The sequence below is a fragment of the Corvus hawaiiensis genome, chromosome 4 (assembly GCF_020740725.1).
Source record: "Corvus hawaiiensis isolate bCorHaw1 chromosome 4, bCorHaw1.pri.cur, whole genome shotgun sequence".
NCBI lineage: Eukaryota > Metazoa > Chordata > Aves > Passeriformes > Corvidae > Corvus > Corvus hawaiiensis.
The window spans coordinates 24,631,313-24,642,353 of NC_063216.1; the positions used below are offsets into that span (position 1 = coordinate 24,631,313).

At 39.5% G+C, this 11,041-nt stretch overlaps 1 long non-coding RNA gene across 1 annotated transcript in view; it reads right to left on the reverse strand.

Moving 5' to 3' along the window:
• Positions 1-5,685, reverse strand: part of LOC125324313 — a 28,543-nt gene extending 22,858 nt beyond the window's left edge. The window contains exons 1-2 of the long non-coding RNA XR_007202924.1: positions 5,633-5,685; positions 5,193-5,358 (exon numbers count right to left, since the gene is read on the reverse strand). This is a non-coding gene — a long non-coding RNA (uncharacterized LOC125324313). The remainder of the gene's footprint in view (positions 1-5,192; positions 5,359-5,632) is intronic.
• Positions 5,686-11,041: the final 5,356 nt, after the last annotated feature.

Sequence of the window (11,041 nt, forward strand, 5' to 3'; positions counted from 1 at the left end):
ATTCAATTCTTTACATTAATAGGATTTACATTAGTAGGATTTTTACATACACAAAATAAATTAAGAAACCAGATAAACAATTGTGTTTCAGATCTCAGAACTTCTGTATTTTATTAAAATGGAATTCTGATTCTTTGTAATCAAAGTGATACCATTGGTACCCACGACATTACCTAATTCCCTGTAAAATCATTTGCCTGGTAAGCAAATATCCATTTTAAAACACATATCATTTAAAGACAGTAAACCTTCAAAGAGTTTATGACCCACCAGCTTAGATTTTGGTTGAGATAGTATTTCCAATCAAATTCTTCCCTGGTTCAGGCAAAAGAATGCTTCTTAGAGTGACAAGATTTCAAATAACACAACAGAAGTTTTCAGCCCCTTAAATTTTTCAAAGAGAGACATCCATCACTTTGTGGATGTAACATTTGCTGGCTGTGACTGGTCACAATGGGTGTCCCCAAAGATCTGGTATGTTTATCTCTTCATTTTACAACACAACCAAGTTTCCAGCACAAGTAAAACTACTCTCTGCCTACTGTCATCAAAATGTTTCTAAAAATCCAACCACCTAAAGCATCCAACCAGAAGATGAGCTACAGCAGCTAAAAAAGCTAACCCTATTTTGCTGAACAAAACCCATTCTTTCCTGTATTACTCGCAAAATTTCAATCCATCCCCAAAGAATGAATATCTATATAATTCTTCTATCACCCAGGATAATCTCAAGGCAGACTAGGTGCCTTCACTCCTGTGTGCAGAGAGGGCTCTCCACGGCTGACCAGGGACTGTAGGAAACTACAGAGACTCAGAGAAGGCCACAGAATAAAAAAACTGAAATGATTGTCACAGTTTCTCTTTGAGAGGAGGTAACAACAGATATGATTAAAGTGCATAAACAACAGATGGCCTAAAAATCAGGAGATTTTATGAGGGTTTGTTCAACACCTACAGGAACAAGGAGACAGTCAGTTGCAAAGTTCCTCCAGTCACTGGAGTGCAAATATGGTGATATTTTTCTAAATACTAGCCATGGAGGACACTTCAGTTGTCACAAACAGCTTGGGATCGTATCATCTTGCACATCTACAGTAATAAGAGAGAGAAAAGTCAGTCATTGCAATGATAACCAGAGTCTTGAGAAGGTGGTTTTGGTAATATCTGTGGTACTCCACTATGCCTTAGAGGGTTTGAGTACCAGGTAAAAATAACGTTTTGCACAGGTGGAACCACAGATCAGTTTTTCTCCTGCAGGATTTCTACTTCTATTGATGATAGGTGATACAGGACAAACACATCTTGAATCTTAACAGCCAAGAAACTCTACGGCAGTGATATCTGAAAAAGAGAACTCTTATTTGCTACCTAATTAAATTCAAAACCAGTGTGTCACACCATGAACCCAGAAACTTTCAGGCTATTTTATTGTCAATGTTCAGGTAGAACTAGAATTTAAATAATGGGTACCTGGGAAATCTATGAAATGTGAATCTTGTGAAAAGAATAGAAGGAGGAAGAATTAAGTACCTTTATTATCTTTACAGAAAAAGATTAAATCTGACTTTTAAGAAGAATAGCATACACCCAGAACAAAACAAAAAACTGTGAGAGTGTTCATAATGATGTAAAAGGTAAAAAAATTCTCAGAATAATTGTAGAACGCACAAGACCACAAAATCATTGTGCAAACTAAAGAGTTTAACTTTTAAAAAAAGTCAGAGAGATGGAATTAAGATATTGCATTGAAAATCTGTGGAATACCTTTTTCAGCTAGGCTTTGTAAAAAGGCCCTTCCATTTCAAAAAGAATATCTTTAAAAGTCATTATGTAGTTAAATGATCTTAAAAGACTGCATAGAGGCAGCCAAGGAAAATTCCTGACACGCATTTTAATGGCACTGGTGCAGTGGCATTTATAGAAATGCTCAAGATAAGCAGTAAGAATGTATACCATTATTTTTGTTAGTTGTGGTTTATTTAACTATCTTTAGGACTGTTCTAGTGGTTAAAGAATGCATCTTGCTAAAAGATAGAGATTTTCTTAAGTATTTGCCTTTAAAATAGAGAAATATTTGCCTAAACAAAGGCCTTTAAAGCAAAAAGGCTAATACCCTTCCGCCGATGAATCCAAATTTTGCCAAAGAGGGCTATGCTGGCAACCTGCCAGGAGCTTTAAGGCTGAAGCTAATTTGCATGAAATGGAGGAAATTGCAGCTGCCCTGAGAATTAATATGGAGACACAGACAGCCCCAATTGAGACAGAACATTGCACAACGGGATTTATGAATACAAACATGCCACACTTCCTTATTTAAGATGAAAGTAGCTATAGGCAACAGAATAAGTCTCCGTGAAAGCTACTTAGATACCTTTACCCCCACCTTTCAGGCCAAATGACCTCATTTCAAACCCAGGTGGGGGCTGTCACTAGACCACAAATGGAAATGAAAGTTGATTCCAGAAGACAACCACTTTCAGAAAAGTGTTTGAGCATAGGATTAAATCCCATTCAAATACTCTCCTGGAAAAGAATACAACTCAACGTGTCCTTAAAAGCACTCAAAAATTCTTTAATCAGGGCCTGAAAAAGCTCCTCCTAGTCATTACTTGTTGTCACCATCAACACATGGTTGTATGGCTCAGGACCACATGAATCACTGAAGCTGGATACAGGATGCTTACACATCTGCTCTGAACAACTCTTGAAAAATTGCATCAGTTTTTATTAGTTTGATCATACTGACAGGATTTCATGCCCCTCATGTAAAATAACCCCTTCATGTTATTATCAAGATTTCTACGAGATGTCTAAGTGATGTGTTTGTGTAATATCTCAATTTAATAAGTACAATTGTTGTGACTTGCAAGGGAAGAAAGGCACATTGCATTAAGTTTTCATCATACTTCTCATCCTACACAATTGTTGGCTGACCCTCAAAAATATAAAAACCTATGAAAGTACATCACAAGCAGTTAAATACACAATCTGAATTCTCAGCAACCAGACTTGGTATTATCAGCCAGTTCTCTTTATTCTCATTTGGAACTTCCTACATCCCTTCAGGAGGTTGGGTTGGTTCCTTACTCTTGTAACACACATTGTCTCCATACAAAGTCCCAGCAAAATCACACTCTTCCCTTCCTTTGCTGGCTGTAGCATTTAGCTTTTCTAGTGCTCGCTGTTGCACTGAAAACAATCACTGCTCCAGCAAAAGGGGCCATTTGCAGTATGGTCAATTGCACACTTTTGCCATGTCTTATAGAGGCTGTGAGGCTGCTTCTTCATTAAAGGAACACTCCCCTTACCTGTGGCTTAGACTGAGGCTCTTCACTCCCTTTATCTTCTTCACTTTTTTCCATATCCCAATCTGCAATAGCTTTAATCCACCCCAACCAGATACCCAAATCTTGTTGGACCTTGCAATAGTCATTGCTACTTTTCTGCAATTTCAGAACCCATCCAAAGACGAAGGACAAGACAGCCATGCAGGGTCACTAGGCAGAGCCCTGTACTCCTGCTTCTAAGGTAGATATCTAAAGCAGAGAGCTGGGATCACCTGAAAAGGTGTTTATCATTCTCTCCTGTATATAAAAAGAGTTTGGACAAGTAGATTAGTTCAGATTAGTTGCCTGACTTCTAGGTAGCTAAAATCCAGGGAGAGAAAATAACACAGAGAAATTAATGGAACAAGACGGAGCAACTCCTGATTTCCACTATCTTGTTTTTTTATGGGCCTCCTCATGGAACAGGCACAAACTCACACTGGTGTCCTGCAGCAGTTCCATATCTCTCTACACACAGGCAGCTACTTTTTTTCCTCCCCTTGCTGGACTGGTGTTTCTGGCCTGTTTTCTGCAGAGTAGAGCTTGGGCCAGGGCTGCTGCTGGGTACATGGGGGCTCTCCCCCTGCTGGCCCACCAGGTGCCCTATGCTCTGGAGCAGCTCTCTCTATCACAAAACACTGCACAGATCCTACAGAGACAGAGCACATATTATGTTATCCTTTCATTTACAAGTAAGCAGGATAGCCAGAGCAAACTTTGATTGCAGTAATTTTGTACAAAATCTGCAGACTGTTCAGCATACAGGCACTAAAAATGCACAAATAACCCACATACTTACCATCCTGGACCAGCAGACAAAAGCCTTGTAGCACACAAAAACCCCTCAGATCTAAAATTCAGAAGGTAGTACTTCTGGAAATAATTTGAGAGCCTGTGAAGCCAGCTTAAACTGTCCTTTTAATTTTAGGAGATGAGAACTGACCTAAAGCTGACTTACATTGTTTCTTCTGTGCTTGAGCACATTAACTTTTAATTTCAGGCAACAACAACAAAGAAAAACACTGCAAAAATGGACTGGGGCAATGATTTTACTATTGGCCCTTTCAGCTACAGTGACACATCAAACTAGTATTAAAATAAAATTGAAGAAAAATTATATCACCACTCCCCTGCCAGCTCACCCAGAAATTGATACACTAGAATAAAACCTTTATGTCTTTTGTAAACTAGTAAACACTCAACAGTTGTGAAAGATGTCTTAGTCAGATGATGAAATATGGATTTAGAACCTAACACAAGGCAGTCAGTTAAGAAAATAACTTTATTTAGACCCCATGTCTTTAAAGAACCCCTATTTCAACAAAACATTAAACCTTGGGCTTATGAGACTTTGCCTGATGAGAGGCAGAATGCCTACTCCATTCCTGGTGGGCAATGTGATGGCAGTATCAAGAGAAACACTTCTAAATGTATCTGTACAGGACCACAGGAAGTCAGAATTCATCTATTCCATCCGCTGCTCCAAGGCAGGATCAGCTTTATGTGTCCTAGCCCTGATTTCTACCAAAGCTATTCTGAGAAATTATGAGCACTTAAAGCATATATCCTTGCCATTAAAAAAAAAAAAATCCAAACTAAATTCTGAGGCTGTAGTTTAAAAGTACTATGTCTTGCCCTAACAGTCATGGACAGGAAGAAAAACACTACTCCCTTCTTCTTTGCAACAACCTTTCATGTTCTTAAAGACTATTTCCCGATTTGCCAAGAGCCTTATCATCTTTTCTGCTCCAAAATAGGCACCACATCTCTCCTGCGATCTGCAACCCAAGTGAACAAAACACTCCAGTGACCAGGGCTAAGGAGCACAGTCTCTGCACAGCGTTTCCCAGGACATGCCACACTTACCAAGTCATCATCATCACCACTGCAAACTGTAGCTGCTCATCAAGCTGGATATCTGTGTAGTCAGTTTTGCACAAAGTCCCTTCTAGAGTAACCCGGGCTATAATTCTCTGGTTGCTTAGGAGAGTGTTGCCACATCAGCTGCTCTCGAATGCTCAACTCTTCTCATCTAGCAACAGAAAGGAATATACATGTTTCATTTATGACACAAACACCTGGGTGAGGGAATTGGGTTTTTTTTCACTTTGGTGGATAAGAAATGCCTTTGAACAAAGAAACATTCCTGCAGTACCCAGCAGTCATGGCTCCCACTCTAAACAATACAACTCTACAGTTGTTGCTCATGTTGGCAGTAGCAATCTATATCCATTGGTAGTAGCAATCTGTATTCAGATATCGTATGTGATTCCCTTGCAACACATCACATATGTCAGTAGCCTTACCATTTTATCAGGGACATTGCTTCTCCTTTCACCACAGGACTTTGGTCAGCACCTAAAAGATGAAAGGAAAGATGTAAAAGGCTTTATAGTGGATACTTATGTGACACCAGTCTGTAGGGGACTGTGTTTCTACATTCATCATTAATGAATGGCACTTACCACAGAGTGAAAGATCTTATGCCCTATGTGTTTAAAATTCTGTTTATTGAGCAATTCCACCCACGTCACTACCTTTTTTGCTTTTAGAATTTCTATAGGAAATGATACTGCACAACCCTGGAACCACTCATTACCGATAGATAATAGTCTCAAACAATATTTTAACATTATTGGCTACAAAATATGACAGCAGAAGAAGGTGCTCAGCACAATTTAATTTGCAGAATAAAGTGCCACAATTTCTGCAATCCATGGTAGAAAAATGATTATGTAGCATGAATCAATTGTACAACACGATTCATGGGAGAATTTCTAAAACTCAAAGAATAAAGCAGGCTATGAAAAAGGGAATCCTAGGCAAATCAGATATACTATGAAAGTAAAGGAGGAGCTCACTGCAAGATGTCCTGCTGCTTGAAATTGGCCTTATCAGCCTGAAAGAGATTCATTTTCAGAGCAGCATTTGAAAAGAAAAAGTCAGACCACTGGTGGTTTAATGCTACAGTCAATCAAGTTCCCATCTCTGGCAGAGGGAAGGAGGGTTGGTTTTAGCAGAAGGAAACAGTGGGACAGAGAGAAAAAGAGTCTGAACACCTGTGTCCTGTGAAGTTCAGGGGATGCTGTAGGACAGAAACCAGTGGGGCTGGAGTCTGGAGCATTCTGTAGGTGGTGGGTGCAATATGAGAGTCACCCAGCACTGCAGCAATGGGTGTGTAAACGGGAGGCTGCAGCACATGTTGGGACAAAGGCGTGGGTAGGAAGGTGGGAAAAGAAGGAATTTAGGAAGCCTGACAAACAATGAGGAATAGTGAGAGAAAGATGTTTCCCTGGTCCTGTGAAAAAAAGCCCATCTGCAAGAGGATACAGAAACTCACTGTTTGAAAAAAGCATTCTGCTGGACTGATTTGCTATGGCACCTACATCCTTTAGAACAGATCTTCCAGAAGGCCTAGGATAGAGGATATCAGTTCATATGCACGCTAAATTTCTGTAAGAGACCATGACACTGTAATTTGTTAGGTTCAATGTAACCCAGGTGTCCTGGAAGGCAGAATGGCTGTGAGACTGAGCTAACAGACAAAGGCCAGAATCTCTAATTAAGGTGGATAACAATAAACACAGGCATGTATGTAGATAAAATATGGATATACAAGTCATGAGCAGAATATTTTTGAAAGCCTTCAAAATATTTTTTCTTAAGACCCTTTTTTTTATTACTGTATACCAAACCCTATGACTGATAAACACACAAAAAATCTCCAAGAATATTCTACTCACAAATATTAAGTTATTTTGCATCTTTGAAATTGACTCCATTAGGGTCACCTAGGGACCATAGTATGTCCTCTTTTCAAGGGTTAAAGCTACAATTTTAGCTCTGCTAAACCCTGAAATTTCAGACCTTTAACCTATCTATAACACAAGATTGATTACTACTCATCCTATGTTCTGCACTGATGAAAAGAAGTGGGGGCCTACAGCAGAGGAGGGGGTCAGCCTTCATCTACAAGGCAGAAAAGAATGCTTTTTGGAAAGCAAAGTTCATAAAAAAATACAGAGAACTGGAAGCAGCATACAGAGAGGGAGTTTAATAGTCAAGTGCTGGATGCTGGCATCTTATCACACAGATTCCCAAAGGCTAACATTAGCATGTATTTTCAAAAGTGAGTATATATTAATGAAAAGTGTGAGTCTGTACATCCTGAGTCACTTCTGTGCATGAGAGCTGCTAGAATCATGTGTTTCTCTGAAGCTGCCCCTGCCCACCAGCTCTACTCTCCAGTCAGTGACTGAAATGATACACAAAAGTGTTTGCTGCACAAAAGCAGATAGAGAGCATTCCACATGTGATCCCTGTCATGCTCTGCAGAACTAAACAGAAACACAACGAAAGAAAAAACACTGGATTTAAACTGAGTGTATTTTAGGCAGATAGGGACACTAGGGCAGGGTTTAGTATGCAGACAAATCTGCAGTATATGATCCATGGGGAAAAATTCAAGAAGCATATCTTATAGACAGAGAGGTTTATAGAATTCCCAGTGCCTATGGTACTCTTATAAACACGCCGTCTTTTGTTCCTGCAGGGCTCCAAAGAATAATAAAAGAAAACACAAAGCAGAAGAGGCACCACTGAGTGAGTGCAACAGTGTTTTATTAATCCATGTGATTAATCCAGCATGCTGAGGAAGATTCTTTACAGAATCAAAACGTTCATGTTTTTTGATCCACATGGATTAAGGGAGCACTGTGGCATTTGCTCAGTGGTGCTGCCTTCGCTTTGTGTTTTGGTTTTATTCTTTGGAGTCCAGCAGCAACAAAAGAGGGAGCATTTATATGAGTACAGCAGCATGGAGACTTGGATAACCTCCCCTCCCTTCCTGAAGGATGCTGCATGAATGTTTCTGAGGGCTATGTCTCTTGTTTGTGTCTACAGCCTGCCCTTCAGAAACCAAACCACTACCAAATAATAGAAGGCTGTTTCTGCAAATCCTGAATGACAGTCGTGCTGCTGAGAGAGCTTTCTATAAATCAGGCACATACCTGTGTAAAGTAACCAGACAATAATTAGAAACACTGGCTACATTCAAAATTTATGTTGGAGGGGAGGAAAAAAACCACAATTCAGCTGACTTCTTTTTGGCAAGGCAAAGGATTCAGGCATCATACATGGGACCTGACAAAATGCTTAACTCTACGCTTAGGGCTAAAGCCAGACCCAGACTTAACTGCTTCACATTTAACTTTTTTTGTGCTCAAAAGCTTTGCTGTAGAGAGCCTGAATTTCCACTTGTTTGAACTGAGAGCGACCTGCAACAGCAAGTTTGCTTGTAACTAAATCAGGTGTAAGGGACAACCCTTCAGCCTGACAAAAAAATTAGCATCTGATTTCCAGTGAGCCATCCCAGTCACATTTAGAGGACCACTTATTTGCTAAGCACCTAGGCAAAAGCATGAAAGAGTTTATAAACTCTATCCAGTATTGTAGCAGCTCACTTTCTATGGTGGTGTCTGAATTCTCCATTGCCATGCTCCAAAGCCATCAGCAGTCTCTACACCTATTTCTGAATTTTACCTTCGGGCTTTTTTGTACACTCATCTTTTGCTTGTGAATTACTTCTTTCCTACCTCTTGGATCTGGCTTCTCCCTATGACTCCCTAATCTTGCTGGGTTTAATCAAGGTGAAGTTTTTCATGGAAAATTGGCCCATTGTCATCCTTCTTATGCTCAGAACAAAGGAAAAAATTCCACATGCTATCAGATACAAAGGCTAACTTGACCAGACCACGCCAAGAAGAGCAATTCTGTTAATGCAACTCTAAATAATAACATATAAATAATTACGGTCTTTGCAAAGTTCAGGTCTCTGGCAAAAGGCAAATCCTGGAGAGAGGCATAAACCCTGCTTGAGATCTAGTCCCTGCTCCCAGGGAGCTCCAGTGTTTCTCAAAGAAATAGTCTCAATCTTTCCCCACTAGCCCAGCAAAGTTTTCCCTGACACTTCTCAGAAGCAGCATGACTGTTTCAGCTGAAACTGTTAAAAAGACAAGACACTAAGACAGACAGTAAATACAAAACAATTAAATCTGAGAAGTTAGAACATGTCCTTTTTGCCTTCCACCACTGATAACATAAAATTTAAAGAGTAGGATGGCCATACCTTATAATAATGAATAAAGATTACAATTTTCAGCAGCAATATCCAATAATCCATATATCAACAAAACCTTTTCCCTCTTACTCTAGGTGTTACAGCTTGTTTCCACATTTCACATAGGTTGAAGTTAGTTCATGTAAAAAATTAAAAACCACTCAGAATGCTCCTGGTTGTCTGTTTTCCCAATATTCTTCTTGATGACCATACATCAACTATTTTTCGTATATGACAGTTTTCTCCTTATGTCAGACATTCAACTTGCAACCTATACATAGAGGCAGTCTGAGAACACTTTAATACATTATGAATTAATGCTAAAGCATCTTGTAACCTAACACAAAAAGCACATTTTCATTTTGCCCTATATATTACTGGAAATTGTATGCATAGGTCACACTTGCTCCGTCACTTTCAAAATGCACTTCAGACCATTCTCACAGCTCCCAGTCTAGAAGACATAAAAATCAAAATTTATCTTAAGGAAACAGCAGACTTGCTAAATAAAGGAAGTCCTCTCCTGTTCTCAGCATGTTTCCAAACACCTACTGCTAAAGATTTGACTCAGTCCCTAAAATTGAGTTTCTTATTAAGACTTCCCTTATGAATCTCTGCCCTCTCTTGGCAATAATCCGAGATAAACTGTAGCCCTTAGTCAACCAGGAGAAATTTCCAAAGCACTTGGCATTTGGCCTCACACCAATTCTCCTTTGAAGCTGGAGACTATACAGAAAACCTCTTGCTCCCTATTGAGCAAACATTTGACCCTAGACTACTGGGAAGAAACAAACTGGACCTTCTGCTTTTCAGGGTAAGCGAAAAGGTTACACAGCCCCTCCTGCTGAGTCCTAACAACTCAAGGCAATATTCCTAAGTAGGTTCTGCATGCCGAGGTGTCGTCATGGCTCTTTCCAAGACACGGAATACGGTATTCATGGAAATCAGTATGACATGTTTGTGCTGCGCTTCCAGCCCATCTCGGAAAAAAATGGAATTTTGTGTCAGTCATACAGAAAGACGGAAAAGATAAACCACAATGAAAGCTTTCTTTGCCTCTGGACTGCACCATGGCAGGAGAAAAAGGCCCAAATTTTTACTTGCAAAAATTATCTAGAAGGTGACTATCTTTAAGAGATCAATAAATACACGGTGTTTTCCAAAAGTGAGAAGGTGGATGTAGAAAAGCAAAAGGTACTGCTGATGATGTAGCTGTTGGGAGGGTTGGTTTGGGAGAAATACAGCAGCCTCCTCACTCCTGAGAACTCTTATAATGGAAATTGGACTGCTCTATTTCAATGCTACTGCCATCCACCAAGTGGACTATGAGGAAGATTAAGCCAGATAGTTGAAATAGTTCTTCTTAGCATGAAAAAAAGTACTGGTATCTTCAGGAAAATTATAACCATAATTTTTTACAAACACAAGGCCTGCAAGAAAACAATGCAATAAGCAATACATGATGCCTTTATGCTGCTAATAACAAGCAAGAAATAGAAATTCATTGCCATAGACTTTTTAGTCATTCATAATTGTTGAAAATTTAAAAATTACCCTAAAGATGGCATGTGGTGTGATTCTACTGTATGTCTACGTC